Source organism: Barbatula barbatula (genome assembly GCF_947034865.1).
Source record: "Barbatula barbatula genome assembly, chromosome: 13".
Lineage (NCBI taxonomy): Eukaryota > Metazoa > Chordata > Actinopteri > Cypriniformes > Nemacheilidae > Barbatula > Barbatula barbatula.
Genome location: NC_136776.1, coordinates 13,968,376 through 13,990,598, shown reverse-complemented (window position 1 = coordinate 13,990,598; position 22,223 = coordinate 13,968,376). Strand labels below are relative to the sequence as shown.

At 36.9% G+C, this 22,223-nt stretch overlaps 3 long non-coding RNA genes across 3 annotated transcripts; 2 read left to right on the top strand and 1 right to left on the bottom strand.

The window, feature by feature from the left end:
- The first annotated feature begins 8,988 nt into the window (after window positions 1-8,988).
- Window positions 8,989-13,296, top strand: LOC306902771. The gene is made up of 4 exons (XR_013787478.1): window positions 8,989-9,074; window positions 10,325-10,404; window positions 10,516-10,842; window positions 10,958-13,296. It is a non-coding gene; the product is annotated as an uncharacterized lncRNA (long non-coding RNA).
- On the bottom strand, window positions 11,741-18,382 carry LOC306902769. The gene is made up of 6 exons (XR_013787477.1): window positions 18,328-18,382; window positions 18,038-18,138; window positions 17,764-17,935; window positions 14,096-14,133; window positions 13,523-13,849; window positions 11,741-13,407 (listed from the first exon to the last, which is right to left on the bottom strand). It is a non-coding gene; the product is annotated as an uncharacterized lncRNA (long non-coding RNA).
- Window positions 18,383-20,345: 1,963 nt separating this feature from the next.
- Window positions 20,346-21,924, top strand: LOC306902303. The gene is made up of 5 exons (XR_013787429.1): window positions 20,346-20,476; window positions 20,566-20,895; window positions 20,995-21,162; window positions 21,246-21,346; window positions 21,459-21,924. It is a non-coding gene; the product is annotated as an uncharacterized lncRNA (long non-coding RNA).
- Window positions 21,925-22,223: the final 299 nt, after the last annotated feature.

Genomic DNA, 22,223 nt, shown 5'->3' with positions numbered 1-22,223 from the left:
TCATCTTATAATGTTTTATTGTCATTTATAGATGTATTAATGTGGTGTCAAGCCACGAAGACTTTAGATAAACTGACTGATTTGAGACAAAATGTGACAATAAACTGTGATCTGGATGCAAATGAAGTTTATTGGATTTTATTGAAACAATCAGATTCTCCTACAGTGATACTGCGCTCGTTCTCAAAATCAGCCCATTACTTTAATAAAACATTGAAAAACAAATATTCAGTACAATCTAAACATCGTCTGGTTATATATAACATCACTGTAGATGAGTTAGGAGTTTATTACTGTATGAACACAGATACACCTCCAAAACTCAGTCAAAGCACAAGACTGAGCATCATTGGTAAGTACATTTGATCATACCGAGTTTTAAACATATTTCTTGAATAGTGTAAATATGATTGTCACAAACTTTCTTTACAGAACCAACTTAACTAACTGTATTAACAGAGCGCACAAATGCACACACGGATGAAATACAAAACGTAAACGCAGTGCAAAACCCTTTCCCTTTTGGTCTCATATCTGGTCTGCTGAATGCTGTTCTGATCATTACAGGTGAGATCACTCTATAGTCAAATTATATTTTAATTATTGACTGTAAAAAGCTGAATTGAAATGAATGTATTTTTAATGGAAGACTAATTCCTAACTTTTTAAAAAAAACTTCAACACCCTCCCAGACCAACATCCCAGATATGTCTTGCTCTAAAGATGCCAAAATCATAAACTCAAGAATACAGTTGGTTGCATTATTTTTCAGAACAGTATTAGAAACAAGTAACGGATTGTAACCTTACAAATTCATTTAGCTGTTTTTTATATCACTGCTAGTCTGAAATCTCTTTAAACAGCTGACATGTTGCTTCTCACCAGACATTAACCAGATTAAACTAAAAACTCAATGCTAAATATGTTTTCAATGACTTCTTAAGTATTTCTGAGCCATTTTGCTTTGCATCAAGAGTCTTCGGATAAATCAGTCACTGTTAAAGAAAGTAAACCTTTGTTACTATTTCTTGAAATAACCTTTTCACAGACGAATGTTCTTAAAACCTTATATTATCGTATCTTACTGTATATTTTCTGCAAACGTTATAATAAATGTCCACTTGACTCCTTTATGTAAAGGAAGATTGTGACAAACAAAATATAAACATTGTTTTAAGTATACAATATTTTGCCTCAATTGTACATGATCATGTGGTATTTTTGTTGTAGAGAAATAAAAAATATTGTTGTTAAACTAAAATGTTTAACCAAACCCTGAGATGCGTTCCACTTGTTTGGTCACCCTGCAACCTTTGACTAGACCAGCGGTTTAACCATGAACTGAGCGCAATGTTTTCTCAAACCTTTAAACAAGAATGTGTCACAGATCTCTCAGTTTTCTAAACCTCAAATGGAAACAGTAGTATTTCAGTATGTCTGCTGGGGTTTAAACTTCTATATTTCATGAATGGATATTCATTGTTTGTCCACATTCAGTATTAGACATTTGTGAAGGCCTTCTCTCTTGATGTTGTTTATGTTGCTGTTTATTATTGGAAATAGAAGCCATAGCAAAGCGAAGAGTAAACAATAAAGGTTTATCCATTAAAATATTTAATATGACAAGCCAAAAGGTTTGGATGTCACTGTAAAATGTGAACAGAAAGCAACAGAAATTTCCTCTTCAAACATCTTTCTAAAGAAACATTCTTCTTCCTTCAACAAAATCAAACTTTTTGTATATGAACTACTTATTTATATGTTTCAAGTGATTGTATTTAACTCTGTTTGTAAATACATGGTTCATCTGAAAATATGATTTTAGATCCAGAGATAGAACACTGAGACCCAAAAATGGACAATGCTGAGAAACAAGGATGTTGAATAACCATTACTTGTATTTATATGCATATGTATAATACTAATGTTAGTAACATAATGTACCTGTGCTTGGCTCAATTCTTCAGGTAGTTCTAGATACATATATTTATGATCTGAATTGATAAGTTTTATGATTTTTCCAACAGGTAACTGAGGAAATAGTATAATATTAATTTGTTTACTACTGTATTAGTCTTACAGCCAAATTAATGTTCATTTAATTTGATCTGATTCCAAAAACAATATCTCAGCAATAACCACAATGATCAGAACATCATTCATCAGAGATGATAATGTGCAGCATTTGAATCCATGTAACCAAGAAGAGAATATTAAAATACGAATAACTGGAATACAAATTCCAATTTAATGTATAGGCTATTTAACTATATAGCCTTATCATTAAAAAGCTCATTCTGTAAAGGTCCAGTAGCCCACATGCAGGAAATGAGAGACTCATGCAGGATCTAACCGCAGTGCGGGACTTTAAAAATGAAGAAATTCAAAGGAAACTCAGAAGCAGACAAGCTTATAGACATCAAAGTTTGGTCATAGTCACCCAAATTTCATGTATGCAGTCAATGTTGGTAGGAACCAAGGTGTAACTAACAGAATGCTCACACTAGGCAAGGTTGCCCTAAACTGTGCCCGAGTGTAACTGACACTTGGCACACATAGGACATCTGCTGGTCTAATATGTGTTGATCGAGGCTTTATATATACAAGTTTTTGCATAATATCCTGTATTTACCCACAGGTTTTACAGTGTTACATGCTGTCTTCTCGTTGTATTTGAGGTCTTGTTGAGGATGAACAACATGACATTTTCGCCTGGTTAATTATTTTGTCAAGTTTTAATATTTTTATATGTGACATTTGTCGATGTGGATTTTAATTCTTTTAAAAGTCTTCACATAAATGCGCTAGGGATAAGGGGTAGAAGTGAGATTGGCTCTATATGTTGTCTCATTTGGATCATTTCAACAAGCAAGTTGAAACACTGTCAATCCACTGATTTAATCATTGAAGATAATATGAAAATATTTTCCATAACATGACATGAGACAAACATACAAGAAACGGGTGAACACAACATGGTTAAATATAGTATACAATGAAACTTAAAATTAGTAAAGGTGATGGAATAATTACAAACAGATAAGGTTGATTGTGATGAGTAAGTAGAGGGCAGTTGAAGTTCTGATGATGTAACATGCAGAGATTTTGACAAACACAGAAGCCGAAAAAATTACAACTATAGGTAGAAATGGCTGCATTTACAATTCACTGATTTGTTTTTTTTATCAAATAACTGTCTGAACTCTGAATGCTTGCAGGATGCCTACAGATAAAGAAAACAAACCTTTATAATAGATAACTAATATAATAGTAACAATAATGACAGCGAAAATTACCGAACCAAAAGTAATAGCACAGATAGTCCAAGCACTCATAGAGTATTCTGAAACAACAAATCAAAACAAGTATGTCAAACCACAGGTCTCACTTATTATTAACTTTAGTTTGAATAATAAATCATATGCAATGTGTCTTTTCCAAGTACCCACCTCCAACTGTAAGTGTTACGGTTGCATAATCTTGTGTTGAGTTGCATTTGATATGACAGCTGTATTTTCTTGCATCGCTTTTTTGTAGATTTTTGAGTTTGATGGAGGCATCTCCATTCCGTTCAACTCTGCTGTTGAACTCTGGTCCAATTGTTATGTTGCCGTTGATAATGTCAAACACTAATTTGCCGTCACCATCTCTCCAGTGTACAGAGTAAATGTTGTTTAGGATAATGCAGCTGGAAAAACATGGCAAGACAGCATCCTCTCCACAAATACCGGACTGCACGGTAACTGGAAAAGAGAAGGAACCTGCAAAAGAAGTTCAGGGATTAACCTGGAAGTTTACTGTTGGCATTAGTTATAGAATTGTTTGTTTATTGCTTACCTGTAGTAAACAGCAGAATAACATAGATGATGTACCAACTGTAGAAGACAAAGAAATACAAAATTTAAGAACTTTGCTGACATTATTTCTCAAATCTTGCAATTTTTTGAAATACACATCATGTTCAAGGCCCCCTCATTGAGCCCCTTATTATTTAAATGTAATATAAATCCACAGAATGTGTCTGTGAAGTTTCAGCTCAAAATTCTCCACAGATATTTTTTTTTACTCTGCCCTACATGCTGTTTTGGTCTATGTCTCTTTAAATGCAAATGAGCGGCTAGTTGCAGCACCCAGCAGAAAGCGTATGAGCTGGTGCTTCCAGTAACAATAAAACTGAAGAGAATTAAGCGAATGAGCAAAGATATTGTTTTGTGAAAGTGAGAGTATATAAGACAAACGCATTATTTGTTTAAAAACTCAGCACGCTGTTTTCTGTGTGAATGTACAAACGCGTTAGGTCTTTAAATCCGGCACATTGCTCATATAAGTGAAAGTAAAGATGATATGTGCATCATATCTATAATAACTGAAAACATGCTCTCGATGAGTCAATGCACAAAAGCGTTATGGGTCATGTACAGAACCCAGATGCAGACAGCTCTTAACAGAAAAAGGTCTTCATTTTAACTACATGAAAACAACCAAAACACCCCTAGAGGGAGAAACAGAACTTCAACATGACAAGATAAATCAAAACTCAACTTTAACTAAAAAACTCACATGGCAGACAAAACATGACGGTGGGGTCACAAAAGGGTGCAGCACAAGACAGAAAACACACAAGCTTTAAATAGGGAACTAAATCAAGAAGGGGGAAGAGGTGCAGGGCGAACACAAATCCTTAACAATCAATAATGAGGAAACGAGTAACAAAGACGTGACCGGAGAGAGTGCATGGCATGCCAAAACAAACAATGCCATGTCTCTCTCACACTAAACACGTGGGTCCGTCATGATCCTGCCACTAGACTAGAAAATCATCACCAAAGGAGGCAGAATCATGACAGAACCCCCCTTAAAAAAACAACAACCTGGCGTTCCTCAAGGGGACAGAGGAGACAAGACTGACCAGGACAGAGACACGAATAACCAATACATTATGAAACAATAAAGGCAAACCAGAATACATACTGAATGGGTTGGGGTAACGCAATAGAAATTATAAACACGCAAGGGGGGTAAGGGAAACACAAGTGTCCAAGGGGGGAAGTTCACATAATTGCAAGACTGGGGAACAAGACAATGGTGCTGGCTGGAACGCCGGCTGGGGTGCCGGCCGGACTGCTTGCTGGAGAACCGACTGGAATGCCGGCCCGAGAACCGACTGGACTGCCGGCTGGAGTACTGGCTGGAGAGCCGGCAGGAATGCGTACTGGACTGCCGGCTGGGGAACTGCAGCGGGAACAGGATACCGGTGGCCTGGTGGGGAACCCAGCGGACAGAACCCAGATGCAGACAGCTCGCTTGCTATGCGCTCTCTCCTGTGTCTCTTCTCTAAGTCCCGCCCCCTCATTCCCTCGTTAGCTTCACCTTAGTGTTTCATCCCAGTCACCTGCCCGTCACCCTCCCTGTGTAATCATCCCTTGTTGGTGTTTCCCTTTATTTAGCCCCAGTTCTGTATCTCCCTTGTTGGTTCATTGTTCCTTGTGTATTACCTCGCCTTACCTTGCCCTTGTGTTCCGGATTGTGGACTTATTATTTATTATTCTAAAGACCTTGTTTTGTTTTGTCCCCCTTGAGGGGAGTTTTTGGTTTTAGTTCTTGTCTCTATTTGTCCTGTTTTTCCCCATCGTGGGTTTTTGTTTTGATATTAAAGTTTTTTGTGTTAAAACCCTTTAACTGCCTGCGCTTGGGTTTTGTATCATGACATAGGGGGCCTTTAATGTAAAAGTGTATTCCCTTTCTCACTGACCAGTTTGTCTTGACCTATCAGTTTCAGTACATTCACACAGTAAAATTTTAAAGAATCATATACTTCTGAGTTTGCTGAAGATCTCAACTGTGAGATCAATGTCCCGATGACCCAACATCAATGTCTGATGCTCTTGTGTCTGCTCTGAATGTTAATGTTATTTATTTATTTAATATTTAATTATTTTACATTAATTTTAAATGGTGTTTAATAGTAAACACAGTATGAATATATATTAGAAAACTATAGGAGCACAAAACCATGTTGACCCACTTATCGTTCTCATAGCATACAGCAGCTATTGCTAAAAAATGACCCAAAAAACATTAAAGGTTTTCTAACCAATGCATTTTCTGAAGCAGATTGTACAAAACTACTCTAGACTAATATTTACTCTTATGGTCTCTACATAATGCCATTTTGTAAGAAAATAAACAGTAACTACACAAGCTAGCTACAATGCTACCACATGCCATCGTCCGTTAAATTTTCACATCAAATGCATCAATATTGTACATACCTTTTGCCCATTTTGGTTTAATTTTTAACGGAAATGCCCCAAATGAAGTAACTTGGTAAGCTTATTGAAAAATTTAAACCAACTCTAGTCAATGCTTTTAAGTTAGTATTGGAGTATTGGCACGTCCGTTTTAGCACACACATCACAGCACACACGGTGCATGATGACAACACACATGCGCTGACGGCTTACTTTTCTATAATTGCTTAAAAGTCTTTATACGCTTAGTATTTTTGTTCAATTTTCATCTATTCAATGCACATTATGATTTTTACGTGGTTTTATTAAAAGAACTTTGAGCCAAAAGATCATTTTGAATAAACACATATTTCTAAATTAGTACAACTTATCATTATCAGTATAAGATATAAATTTCTGTACAATACCATATTAGTAATGCCAGATATTTTTTTATGTTAAACTAGAGAGACATGAACACTGACTTAGTTTTTACCTTTTGATAGGACGCTCCTGTGCCTGACTTGTGAAGATAAATACCCTCCTCTTGATTTTTTTAAAGAAAATGTTGTTTGTTTCACACAACTCCTCTGTACCAGGTGTTTCTAAGCTGCTGAATGTAGTCCTCACCAGATAAAATACTTTTTATATTCCTGTTGACGTTTTTGGAAAATCCAGAACCTCCAGAATGTCCTTAAAAAGTGGTTTAAAAAAATGAAGTGAAAATTTAAACACAAACAAAAATTCAACTTTCAGCAAAACACAACAAACACAAGAAGGCAAATTATATGATTTAAATTGAGGAAACGTGCGCAGTCACAATTAGCCTCAAAATGATGATTCATTTTCTCAAAGACAGACCTTCTTCTCATAAAGAGAAAAGACATTAAAAAGAACACAACTTCCAGCCTCTGTAGCCTACAGCTTCTAACTCTATTGGACCACACAGGATGAGTCAAATTTGACAACCTGAACGTAATAGAAATAAATAAGTAAATAGTCATCCAAGCTCAGACATCCACAAACAGTTCGAGTATGACACTGAAGGAAGATTGGTGACTAGGGCAAGACAGGCAAAACAGGGCAAGCAAATAGGTTAGTCAAAAGAGGGATAAGTAAAACAAACAGTGCATGATCACTGAAGATTCACAATGTGAAGAATAATTTCAGCATGTCATGTATGTCATGTATGCTTTAATTAAAAATATAAAACAGGTCAGATTGTAAATTATGTGGCCAGCACCTACATTTGTAGACACGTTGCCTTCAACAGCATTAATGATGGCTCACAACTTCTTGTAGCCATTCCATCAGTAAAACATAATATGTGTATAAAGCTGTGTAATACTGCTCTAAGACACAAAGAGTTGTGCATCTAAATGCAGCTTTAATAAACAGTGTCCAGAAAACCCGGCAAAGATCAGGGCAGGCAGATAACATTCATAGAGCTGGGCAGAAGCCGGGGTGGAGCTAGCACCAGACCACCGGGAAACCAGGGTGAGACTAGAGAGCAGGGACCTCATGTATTTGCACCTCTGCAACCGACCACCAGCCCGGTAGTCCAGTTAAGAAGGAAGAGGCGATGGAGGGGGGTCACTTCAGCCGCAGGCATCCAGTCCGGTCCCGCCACAGGCGCCCAGTCCGGTTTCGGGCACAGTGTCGACACTCCAGCCAGGAGTTCCCCAGTGTTCCCCAGCCTTGTCAAGCTCTTCCTGTCCTGCTCCTCCCACACCTCCCCACTCTAGGAAGCGAGCCCCAGTCCCCCCCAAGTCTCGCACCCTGTCCCACCTATACCTAGTGTCCCTAAGTCTGGGCTGCCCATTCCGCCTGTTTGTTTTGCTGTTTTATTCTACCCTTGGTCTCTTGTTTGTTTTCTGTTTGCACCCTCGTGGGTTTTTGTTTTATTAATAAAAGTATTTTTTCTTTAACCCTTACTGTCTGCATCTGGGTTCTGTACACACAACGTGACACACACTTGACACAGTACACCAAAACCATAACAATGGGTGAACCAGCCCTCGACATAGATCAATACCACAAATAATTACTTCTAAGATGAAATAACATTTTAAATCAGTTAAGGACAATAAAAAAGATTATAAGGGCCTATTAATAACACGCCACCAATTTCAGCTTAAAGTAAATACTCATCTTTTTTTAACTTTTGCTTTAATTTTTAATCAGCTTCCAGCGAAAAGTCACTTTTGAAATAGTCTTGGCTCATCCTTATCACATGCTTTTGGGTAAATATTTACATAAATATAGTACAATTGTATATTAAAGTCATAGACCACTGCTGTTTCATCTATATTATAAATTATGATGTTGACATTTTTTAATTGCTATCAATTGGATCACTTTTATTAGAATACTGTAATCTAGTGACTAGAGGTTTGTCATTGTAAACGTAAGAGAAGATTTAAAAAAATTACACCTATCATATGTTCTCCACTGTTAAATCACAGTGCTAGAAACACCAAGGTCATGGGTTCAAATATTAATTGATCAGATGTATGTGACTCTGACAGTAGATCTGACAATGTACTCATGGAGGTTTGTGGTTTTAGATGAATGGGTCCCTCCTTGCCCTTCAGGGTGTATGTGTTTCTCTATGTTTACTTTAACTCTTCACATCAACAGATTACACCAGATACACAGGTCTTTCCACCATTAAACCAATCACAGCCAAGCATTCTGCCATCCAATGACAGATAATACATACGGCATATATATATATAGACCTGGTCTTTCAGGAGTTTGAGTTTTGTGATGAGAACAAGTGAGAAATCTTCTGTTGTATTTTACATGATATTTTTCATCAGGAGTGAGGAAAACCTATTACAGGTATGTTGACTTGGTTTGTCTGACAAGGGTGTACATTATATTAACGTATTACAAGTGGTGGAATTGGCTGAAATTTACAGGGGGGGACACTAAATAGGGACAAATATTGTTATTTATATGTTTCACAATATAACACTGTATTTACAGTAAACAATATTTTTATAGACTTTTAATAGAGCGTGTTACATTGATAAAACTCTTTCCGATTGAAGTTCACTTCCTGGACCTGCCCTCCCATGTTCTTCACATTTCCAGCCCTGGTTAAACCAGAAGTGTTCTATTTGCTATAGTGATGTTCATCACGTAAAAATTATGTTTGTTGACATTTAATAAGATAAAACATTGTGACAATGATTTAGAATTATTCGTTTAAATATACAGTGGCCGCCATAATGTTTTTAAACAGTACACACCTATGCATCAAAAAAGGTAATCACGTCACCAACGTCCCACGTCACATCAAACGTAGTTACGTTGTAGGCTATGCAGTGTCTCGCCACGTGTTAGCTGTGCGATAGAATTCTCAGGCCTGTATGTTCTGTAAAGTTTTAAAATAAATTTATTTTTAATACATTTTTATTACAACTTTTATAAAAATATTCGTACATCATGGTCATCAGGTATGTTTCATTCAATTTATTCAGGAATATTAAACAGTAACAGTAGATGAGTCATCGTTCTCATCGTTGTTAGCAGTATAGCTAATCTAGTTTTTTCATTTTCTTTTGATAACCTTCGAAGCTTTGAAAGTAGATTAGCATGAATAACAAGAAAGTTAAGGAACATGGCGTGTCTTTTTTATGTGTACTTGAGGGATTTTTAAAAATGTACTTTTGATTGATATACGCTGGTTAACAGGCCAGATGAGTTTGTAACAACGAATGCTAGATGTAGAATTTACGCACAAATATGCTGCGTTGTTGTCATTTTTAACAGTTTTATAATATTTTATATTTTAACTGCTATTAACATATTATTGTTAAAATGTGCATCATGAATTAACTGACAGATTTATCTTCATGGAAAATGATTTTGTTATTGTCTGAAACAAATTGACTGTCTTTTACTGCCTACAGTGCCGGAATAGTTGTAACTATTGGGATAAATGTAAATGTCAAAAGAATTTATTCCACACCAATGACAGATTGTTGCAAAAGTTGTCAATCCATTGTAAAACTACCAACTATTTTATTATGATATGTACTTGTTTAACAAATATTGGCATTTCAGTATTTATTAATTTTTTTAAGCCAACCGTTATCCACTTTTTGCAGCCACTGCTTCATCTGCGTATTTGGACTGATGATAAACATCTACACTGCGTATGAAGGTACAATTTACATATAAATGATTTGATTCGGATACAAATAAAATTTAAAATGTGACTAATTTACGCATGTAGAAGCGACAGATTGTGAACTGCACGTTTCGCTCATTTCAGTGCACCGAAAGACCACAGCTGAGGGGGTTACTGGAGGTTCCGTTCTCTTGCCATGTTTCACAAACAAAAGTGAGCACAACCTTCAAGACATTGAAGTGACTTGGAGATACAATGACAAACAGAGTGTGTATGAAATAATTAAAGGAAAGAGTTCAGTAAAAGATCCGGACCAAAAGTACAAGAACAGAATTGACACTTTCCCTGACGAGTTTGTGAAAGGAAACTTTTCGCTCCAACTCAACAGTCTTACACATAGTGATGCTGGAGAGTACCACTGCTTCATGAAACATTCATATGAAACTGTGACCATAATACTGGACATTAATGGTGAGTAAAACTGACACGGTAATTTGAAATTATATATTTTATTTATAATTACTTAAAGTGCGGATGTCTTTACACGCCAGTGATGTTTTCTTCATTACTATTTTCTTTGTTGCAGAATCAATACGATCAAAAGACAACCTATTGTGGTTGAAGATTTCAATTCCTTTAGGCGTGCTCTTCTGTGTTCTGGCGCCGTCAGTTTGTGTATTATATAAATGGTGTTTTAATGCTGCCAGGTCAGAGATATCTGCTCCTGGAGGGATGTAGAACAGTTTGTACATCATAGGTTGTCAACTTACAAGACCCCTTATAGTGTTAAAATGGAGAATTGATGGCTTTAATGTTTTGTGGGGTTTTCATCTGATGTAATGTGATGTTGTGAAGTGTTGTTCAGTTACATGAAACTCTGCTGGACAGCAGACCCTTCACAAGTATTAGAGCCCCTTAGTGTTATGTCCATCTTAAATAAAATGTCTGACAGTATTGGCCTTATGGGTCTAAAGATCACATCTAATAATTAAAAAGACTGAAAAGTAAACCATGTAAAGCCCCAGACTCTCAGCTTAAGTTTTTATATGACTATATTTCAATATATAAATTGTGTTTTCTTGTAAATTGGTCATTTTATTTTCATTCATTTAGTTAATTTTCAAAATCTTTGTATTTCTATTTCATCCAAAATTATTTAAATTACATGAATACTTTATTATTAGTTATGTGTTCTGAATGTAGATGTTAAGAATGTACAGAGTTATTTTAGTTATTTACAATGCATTTAAACTGCATTTAAATGTTATTAAAATTTAAGTTGTAACGAAGTGGTATAATGATGCACAGACTGATTTCAGACAAAATGTGACTATACACTGTTTTTCTGAACTTCTTTTTTTTATCTTTTAAGCACTGCACAAACATTTGAAAAGAATACAAACAATAGAAAATGTATAACCAATTACAATGTTAAAAAAATAAGATATAATTGTATATGTATGGTTAAAACAATTAAAAACAGACATGCTGCTGGACTGGGGGTAACACCTTGACAAGTGGTCTATAATGTGTTGGACAGTTACTAACCAAGTGTTCTCAGAATTCTCCTTATTTTTGTGTGTTTGATGCTTGACAATCCATTTCCCCCTTTCATAGTAAAATCTTACTACAATCTTTTTTTAACAACCATGGCATACTAAGATAGTTATTTAAGAAATGAGTTCCAGGCTGATATATAATCACTAGAACAGAGATCCAATTATACTGTGTGTGTCTATATAGTATATGCGGCTGAGGTTTTATTGACATTAATTAATTCATGGGGATGTCAAATAATTGTACCATTGATGCATTATTAAAGAAATAGTTCACCAAAAATAGTCCACATTGACTTGACCATAGTAATTGTTAATCCTATAGAGGAAAGTAAATGGGGACCATTTTTTGGCTAAACTATTCTTTAATTTAAACTTAAATGGTGATTATAAAAGAAAAAATCTAAATTACAGGTGCTATTAATGGTTTTGCTCTTAAATTGAATGTCGGAACAGGTCGGGACACCTTGATTAAACTTATACGACAGCAGATACAAGATCCAGAAAAGCATCAATACTCAGACTCAACAAACTCAGAAATATTATCATTGAAATTCGATAAAAGATATGATTTAAATTTCTTGCTAAGCTATTACTTCAACAATCAATTTTAATTTTTTTCAATTTTTTATTTATATAGCGCTTTTCACAATTTACATTATTCCAAAGCAGCTACACAGGGGGAAAAAACGAAAAACACACAAAAAAAAGGTAAAACACAGTACATGAATAGTTTAACTTGTTATAAAAAGACCTAGTAAATAATATCTAATGTCAGCAGTAGTAAACAACAAGCCATAGTAAACAATTGATTAGAGAACTGTTTAATACTGGTCCATTAAAGAATTGAATAAAAGGTCCGATGGCACCAGTAGCAACTGCAATCTCAAACATTCATTTTAATATAATAGATTATACAATTATGGAACATATAGAAACAAACCACTTCAGATCATTACTTGTAAAGTCAATAAAACATTAAACAGTACAGTCTAAGCAAAAAACAGAAATCAAGATGACACAAAAGCCTGCCTAAACCTGTCAATTTAATATACATTTTTTTATTGTAATTTAAGCTGATGTTGTGACTTTTCTAACAAATGTTGTTTTACATCAGCTTTACATAAACTCCAAAATCAACATTATACAAGTCTTAAAAAGTCAGTGTTTAGGATTTATAAATCGGAAAGATAGAAGAGAAAACACTCACTCTTTCTAGCTACTTAAAAGCTTAATATAATGAGCTTAATAAGCCTTTTTAAAACGAAACATTGAAAACAAATCTGACAGAAAATAGGCAGTATAGACAAACATTGATATCATTGACATCAACCAACAAAGCAAAAACATGCATAAAACTAATGCATACAAAACAAAAAGAAAAAGAAGAACACTATCCACATTACATCTAGAACACCAGAGGATCCATCAGCTGATGAGATCAAATTTGTTTCAGTTGGTTCTGTTCCTCCTGGTCTTTCTGTTAAACAAAATTTGAACATTAGTTTGGGTTTATAAGTCATAAGTAACATTACAATTATAAACCACAAATAATGTCTTCTCCAAACACTAGTCATTATTCAGATTTTACTCACCCTTAATATATAGTACTATCATTTCAGAATAGGGCAAGTTTGTGCCTGTGATAAGACACTGATATTTTCCTCCATCAGTGATTTGAGGATTTTTTATTTTGATGGAGTAGTTTCCGTTCTGATACTCCTCGGGGAAACTTTGAACTCTGTCCTTGTTCTCTTGACCAACTGTTTCTTTGCCCTTTATAATGTCAAACCGAAACTTGAGGTTATCTTCTCTCCACTGTACAGAAATCTCTTTGGGATTAATACCCTTCAAAGAACAATTCAATATCACAGGCTGTCCAGCAACACCCTCCACTTTAAACATCCGGGGAACCGGAAAACCTGCAAATAAATGTACACACGGTTTGGCATTGTACTTGTGGCGTTGATTATGACCCTGCTCGTGAATACTCAGCCAATGATTGACAGTTTTTTGCGGAAAATCGTCCTACATAATATTCTGTGAAATATGTAATATTGACTGAGGAAGGCCATGCATGTCGAAGATTGAAATCATATTAAAATGAATGGTTGAAATAAAATGTTGATGCTTCACAGTTATAATATGATTGTTTGTTTATTGCTCACCTCTAATACATGGCAGAAGAACACAGATGATGTACAAACTGTAGAAACAAAAGAAATACTACATCAACAACTGGTGACTTTTTCCTCGTATCTCCCATTTAACAAACTAAAATAACGACTACATTCAACAATTCCCTGATTGTTGTGTTAGCTTCCAACGCACCTTCACAAGTGCCTCTGGGGTCAGCACAATGCACATGGATTGTGCGATGCTGACCCCGGATGCACTGTCATTGCTCTAGTGAGCACGTGGAAAACAGAACGCAAAACTATTTAAATAGCATTCTGGGGAAAAACGGAGGTCCAAGAGTTTTTAAACTACTTGAGGGTGAGTAATTGATTGCAGAATTTTCATGTTTGGGCGGAGGGTCCCTTTAAGTGAATATCTTAATGGGACTACATACATGACACTCAAGATATGCATGTGGCTGTAACAGTTCCCTTTCTGTCGGTCTCTCAATGTTGTGTTGAGAAAGAGAAAGACTTGAGAACCTATCATCTCCGATTATACTTTTGAAAAGGCCAATGAACTTGGCGAATGGGACGGCACGCCAGTCCCCGCCACGTACATATGCCCATTCATTCATCTTTTTGTTCCTCGGAACCTGCAAGGCTTATTCTGAGCGACCTTCGATTTCTCCTAATGGATTTACAATTCGGAGCAGCAGAACTCATCCTGGCGTTTACGACTTCCCCTGGGCATTTCAGTAGATGTCAGGGGTGTCTTCAAAGAGCATATTTCTAAAAGAATAAATACTCCTACAGCGTGCACATGTCACCAAGCATGTCTCGCCGCCGTAGTCTTGGGTGCCCCCGATCGTCCTCGAGCTAAAAAGGCACGATACCTGCGTCACATGTCTGGGCGTTCGTGGATACGACATCCTGCACTGCGGCACATGTTGATCACGGTATTGCGGTCACAGCTTGTTGTGTTTGTGTGGACATCGGCTCCTAAGCCATCTACGGCAACGAGTAGCGGTGGTGATAGGTGGGGTCTTATGGATGGAAATCCGTCGCAACCATTGCCGCAAACCGTCCCGATCCCGTCGCACTCGCCGAACCCTGTCTTCCATGGGCGTTGCCAGACTGTCCTTTAGTGAAACCATGCCACAGCATGCGGAGGATGAGAATTAGGTTGCAACATCGGATGGTGACTTTCTGACATCAAGTGCTGAGGACTCCCTGCAGGTCCCGGCTACGGCCTGTGGAGCCCGGGTTGAGACCGTTGCAGCTCACCTGCTCACGGCTGGACTCTTGGTACCTGAATACAGAACACAGGGAACCACGTGTCGCTCAGGTGCGAAGTTCCTGGGAGATCTTGAGGAGCACAGAAATCTAGAGCGCACCCTTCGGGGTGTTCACGGTAGACGAGCTTGGTTGCTCTGACTTCCTTCGATTCTGGAGCAGCTAAGGGCTATGTCGGGACCCCAGGTGGATCGTGCTGTCGCGGTACACTTGTACACTTGGGGAGACCGACTAAGGCTCCTTTCCGAAGCTCGCAAACTCTCGTCATCCTGCTGTTTCCCTTCACGCCATGGCCATCCTGCCACCAGGCTAAGGCATTGAAGCAGGCACCCCCTCACTGCGCGCCCCCTGGGCAACCAAGGTGACACGTGTTCCATCTGATGTATCGTCATGAGCCGGCTCCCATGTTGACAGCCCATGACCTCCTCCCCTAGGTGGGCCTCCACTTCTCACGATACATTATCCCATGAGTTCTCCCCTGCGGGCGAGACCATGTAGGTGTCTCCACTAAAACTCCTCTCTGGCCACCGCCTGTACGGCCGATAGTAAGAGCCTCTCATCGTGATTACATGAATTGATTGCTTTCTACACCACTGGATGGTTACGGTTCGCGGGGATGCTCATTTTGAGGCACCTAGGCTGGTCAGTGTCGTTCTGCTGGAAATCGTGACACGGTGCAGCACAGTGTCGTTTCAATAAAAAACCCCATTCTGTTAAAATGTTAACACTTAACAATAAGGTCTCATTCATTAACAACATAACTTTTGAATGTAGTATTGTCATACTAACATTGTTCTATCATGCTAGTTCATTGTAATAAGATTTAATTTTAAACATGCATTTTATATTGTTTGTACTAAACCAAAATTAACTAATACTGTAGAAATACTGTTCATTGTCATTGTAAAGTTTTGCCAAAAAAATGTATAGTGTATTTTGTCTAATGCATCAAGTTAACATAAATATTTATATAAAACTTCTTTCTCATTCATACATTAACTGTATATGGTATGAATGGTAAATGTCATTACATACAAAGAAACTTAGAGCAAAAAGCATGTTATCCACCTGTGCTTATCATGGCCTACACTAGCTAATGCTAACAAGAAATAACCAAACAAACATTTCAAGTTTCCAGACCAATTGATTTTCCATAACTTGTAAGAATGGTTTCTGTTGTTTACTCTAATATTCACTCTTATGAACACTAAATGATGCCTATTTTGTAAAAAAAACATTCTCCAGGTTTCACAAGATGGCTGCAAACGAACATGTTTGAAAGTCTGTTTAACTTCCCTTGATGTTCATTGATATTGTACGCACCTGTTCCCCATGTTGGTTTTATAATGGAAATAAACCAAATCAATCAAGTTAACGATTTAAACAAAATTTTCTGTCAACTTTTAAGCACGATGATACGATGGTGACGACGCACATGTGAGTGCACATGTGCGTGAGCTGTGATGACATGACACGCATGCGCTGACGGCATCCTTGTCTATGATAAAATATGTCATAACATTTACTCTAAGTATTTATGTACACACTTTGTTCTATTCAATGCATAGAACCGATAGATTTTTTTTGGTTTTATCAAAAGAACTTTGAGCCACTTAACGTTTCTCATAACTAAGGAATTATTTTATTGGTATTACTTCAAAAGTTATTAAAAGAAAATGTTCAAGTTTACTCCTACCAGTACCATGACACAAGTAAACACACTTATTATTTTATGCAGATACTGAGAAGTGACTGTTAGCAGGATGACCCGAGCAATGGGTATGGACAGTGACCAGAGGCTTTTGATGTGGAAAGAGATTGATTTATTGTTTCCTCTTCTCCAAAGTGCAAAAAGAATCCAGCAAAACAGCGTAACAAAGTGACAAAAAACAAAGGAAAAATAAACTGTACAATATCTACAGGCTTGTTCAGCTAAATCCTATGGACCTGATCAGCTTCTATAGTTTCCAGTTCAAACTGTCTTTACAATACACACCAACCTACTTCAACCACCCTTGAATGAGTGTTTGGGAGCCATTTTATATTCTAGGCCCCGCCCTTGGATCATACCATGTTCAAGAAAATGGAGGTAGGTATACTAAGTACATACAACATTCTAAATTATCAAACCAAATATAAGCTAATAAAATAAACACACACACTTTCACATATAACTAACCAAACAACACATATGCATATAACAACTAACAAATTACTTTTACAGGTATGAACCTGGTAGACAAAACAGCAAACACATCACATGGGCACAAAGCAACAAAGTAAATCAATTTACAGACATTAAACGTATATTCATTACACCAACACAACACAAGTCCATATTTGTATGTGGGTAACTGGGTCTGAGTGTGTGTGTATAGTCACAGTCTCAATGTAGCACTGTGACAGTGACACTTTGTTTTTACCTTTTTATAAAGCGTGATTGTTCTTGACTGGTGAAGATAAAATACCCCTCTCTTCATTACCAGTCTCTTTGATTCATATCCTGTTTGGGTGTTTCTATCCAGTTGAGTCCTGATTTCCAGGTGAAATGCTTTTAAAGAAAAATCCACAACTTATTTTACTAGTGGCCTGACCCTTTAAAATAAAGAAGAGAAAATAATAACACAATTGATAAAATCAGTTTAAACATAACATAATAAAAATGGAAAGCATATGGTGTACATTGTGAAAACTTACATTTTGCCACGATCCTGGCAGATCCGTCTCAAACTGCCAACCCCTACTCATCTTCTGTGTTAAAGATGAATCTTCCTGATTCCTGACAACCTGTTTGGTTTCTGGAAACAAAGGCATGGAATGTAATCGGGAGGAGCTATGAACCACATGAAAACTAATTTAGGCAAATAGGCTTAGTCAAAACAGGTACAACAAACTTTCAAGATGCACAATGACCTTTTACGTATGTCATGAGTCTTTGCCTCTTAGAATTAAGGTTAAAAAAAAGAGTATAATTAATGTATACACACCCTTTCTAAATGTAGATCGATTGAAGGAGCCAAAACCGGATTCTGGAGATACACTGTTTTTAATGCCTTTTATGATGACTCATCTGTATAAAATAAACAGGAACAGAAACGGAGGGGCAGGAACGTAACTGAATACAAACTGGAAACAAAAAACTTCCCACGATGGGGAAAAACCAAGAAGCAGTCATTTAAACTACACACAAATATCCATTAAATATATATATATATAGAGACGGAACCAGAGAGAACGCATATTATGTCAAGACTGACGATAACATGTTTCTATCCACACAAAACACGTGGCTCTGTCATGATTCTGCCACTAGGCTAGAAAACCTAGACAGAAGCAGGCAGAGTAATGACACAAATGGCCCAGGTTGCTTCCTAGTATCATAAACAATTTATTAAACCCTTTAATTTATCTACAACTTTTTGAACTACTCGACTGAAACTGCCTTGCCATCAGTCACGGAAGCTCTAAGGAGGGCAAGAGGTGAGTCCAAATCATCAGTTCTAATTCTCCTAGACCTGTCTGCAGTTTTTGACATGGTTAATCATCAAATTCTTCTGCCCACCCTCTCATCACAGGGTATCACTAGAACTTCCTTCTCCTGGTTTAAGTCATATCTCATATAGATCCTTCAATGTTACTCAGGGAGGTGAGGTCTCAAGTAGAGGTCTTCACGGGTCCACTTAGATCCGAAAACCTGAGGTCCGGCCCGAGACCCGAGCGGGTTCGGGTCTAAAAGATTCACGGGAGTTTCGGACACGGGTCGGGTATATTATTAGTGTCTTCGGGTCTCGGGTAATATAAAGTAAAAATTTTTTTTGCTGAATTGACCCGAGGAAGACCCGAACTATCCTGTACAATAACAGCGTGTCGCTCGTGTGTGTGCGTGTAGTTACCAACTCTCCTCTTGTGACATCTTGTGGTTGGATGGTAGGCTAATTAACATTGAGCCAGACCTGTCAATCAATTTTGAATGTACACTGTCGCGATTACCTTGGTCCTAATTGTTTCGTCAGATTAGCATGACATGGAGGCAATAGAATATACAGAAGTAAAACATCCAGGGTCATCATCGGTATGGACAACTTTAGTTGTAATTGTTGATAAGGAGGGAAAAAAGATCGGTGCAGCTAAATGCGTAGACTGTGATGCCTTATTTAGATTTGATTCAGCTAAAACTGGCACAACCCATTTAGCCTGAGTTTGCGCAATTTGCCAGAGCAAAACAAGATGATCAACGTGTTCATTGCCATATCAATTTCATTAATAAACGTCGGTTTACATTCAGGTCTAGTCGGGTTTGAAAAAAATATACGATGGGTCGGACTCGGGTCTAACGATATCAGGTCTGTCTCGGGTCGGGGCTTTAAAAAAAACTTTATCGGGTCTTACACGGGTTCGGGTAAAAATTGATTCGGGTCATTTCAGGTCGGGTAAAGATCTTTGGACCCGAGAAGACCTCTAGTCTCAAGTCAATTCAATGGGGTTCCACTGGGATCAGTTGGAGGGCCTCTGCTCTTCTGCATAAACACATAACTGGCTCCCGTCATAAAAGCGCATGGTTTCTCCTATCGTTGCTATTCTGAAAAAGATAAGCTCATTCCTAACAATGCATGCAACAAAGCTTCTTGTCAAGGCGCATGTCATTGGTAGACTGGCCACTAAATGTTATACCAAACAGTCATGCTGTGTGAGAAGAACAGCAATTCGATAGCTTTAAGAAGTCATGCAGTGTGTTCTCGACATCCTGATTTGCTCTGTTTGCACACCCACTCGCACTGAAGAGTGCACATACATCATATTGTCAATACTTCTGTAATGCCTTAAAGAACTACTTTCTATAGCTGCTATAATTTCTGATTTAAACATATGTAGCCAGTCTCTTTTTTTATTGCCAATAATCACAAAAACAGCCACCTGTTTATGAATATGAGAATAATGTTGGATGTGATCAAAACCGCTAGAATGCGTGAAAGTGGACTTCCTCTTGGTGGTTTGAGCCAAATGCCTCTCTTTTAAAGGTCATACACGTACAGTTGCATTTCATTTAAGCACATTTATTCAAGTTAAGAGAGGGGTTAAGTTTATATAATTTTGAAGGATTTAAACCGGATAGAGACATGATCCCACTTCTGATCTGTAAGTTTATTGAAAATTTTTGAATGTTTTACTTATAATTTATGATTAATTATCAAACATCAATGAGTGTTTGTGTGTGTATTTTATAGGTCTATTCACCTGCTATCAAAATGTACAGACTTTAACAGATCAACTAACAGAGTTGGGACAGCATGTGAGCATAAACTGTGATCTAGAGGAAGTTGATGAGGTTTATTGGTTATTACTGAATCTACCGAATCCTCCAACGACGATACTGCGCTCATTCTCAACTTCTCAAACACCTTTTTACTACAAGATGACATTCAGACACAAATATTCAGTGCAATCGAAACATCTGTTAATAAACAGTGTCACCGTGGATGAGTTAGGAGTATATTTCTGTATGAACACAGGCATATTCCCAACATTTAGTGACGGCATCAGACTACATGTTATTGGTAAGTTTACCTTCATGGATCAGCTGATTATATTTATGTTCACGTTCATGTTACAAAACAAATATTTGACTCTGTAAATGTGTTCACTGTTTTTAACAGAACCAACTCAACTAACTGAGTTCACAGAGTGTCAGAATCACACAATAGTGAGTTATATTCAGTCGAATCATACAGTGGCGAAGCATACTGAACAGAATCAGACACAATGGATGACTATTATCATTATATCAGGTGTACTGACTGGTGTTTTGGTCCTTGTGGCCATTGGTAAGCTCTTTATATGTTATAATAACTTTAGGACTAATGTGACTCGGTTAGCAGCAATATTAACATAATGCTTCTTCGGGTAGGAACTACATGTCAATACACTCGAGAACATCAAAATGTAGTTTCACAGCATACTAGATTCACATCTCTAAAGCAACTTGAAGAGCTAAAGAGCTGTACACTGGTAATGTATGCTGTAGACATTTCTAATTATTTTTTTACTTCAAACTATATATTGCATTGTTCTGATGAAACATGAGTTACTGTTAATATTGCTTTCTCTATTATCATTTCAGTGCACGGAGGTGGTGTTTTCTTCAGTGTGTGATGAGTCTGATCACAGATTCTTTGCTTTACCACCAACTCATAATTATTTAAAATAACATACTTGCACGTGTGAAAAAGACATGGATGTGAATGGCCCCTATGCCTGTGAACATTTTAAATGATTGACTTAAAGCTAAAAAATATTTCACAAAAGTGTTTAATTCAGTATCCTCAGACATTGTACTGTCTTTGTTAGCTATGATGATGTTTTGCCACTCCTTTCTGTGTAGCTTAAAAATGTAAGAGTCAATTTTTCCACTGGTTTCGGTCACCTGATCAACTGTCTATCACACGCCGAGGTAGTTTCATTTTTCCTAATGTAGTGTCACAATTGTCATTATGTACAGACCGAAATTATAAAAAAAGTTGTTTAATGTTCAATAATGTGTACTGTAATGTTTTAGAGATTAAAGGTATTTATAGGTTACACTTCTCAAAGAACTGGAATTGATCATATATGGCTTTAACATTTATTCATTTAGCCCACCTTCATCCAGAGAATGAAAATAAAATATCAGATTTCCATTACAGGTTAACAATACTTACCAGACACGAATGAAACCTTTTCATGATGTTCAAGGTTAAACCACCTGCCTAAACAAGATCCAACAATGAGACCTTCACTGTTTGTCAAACGACCAACCCAGAGTATCAGCAGTGATGTAATAACTAATATCATTCTAGCACATCTGTGTTAATTTCTCTATTTAAAAGCAAAGCTTTACAGACATATA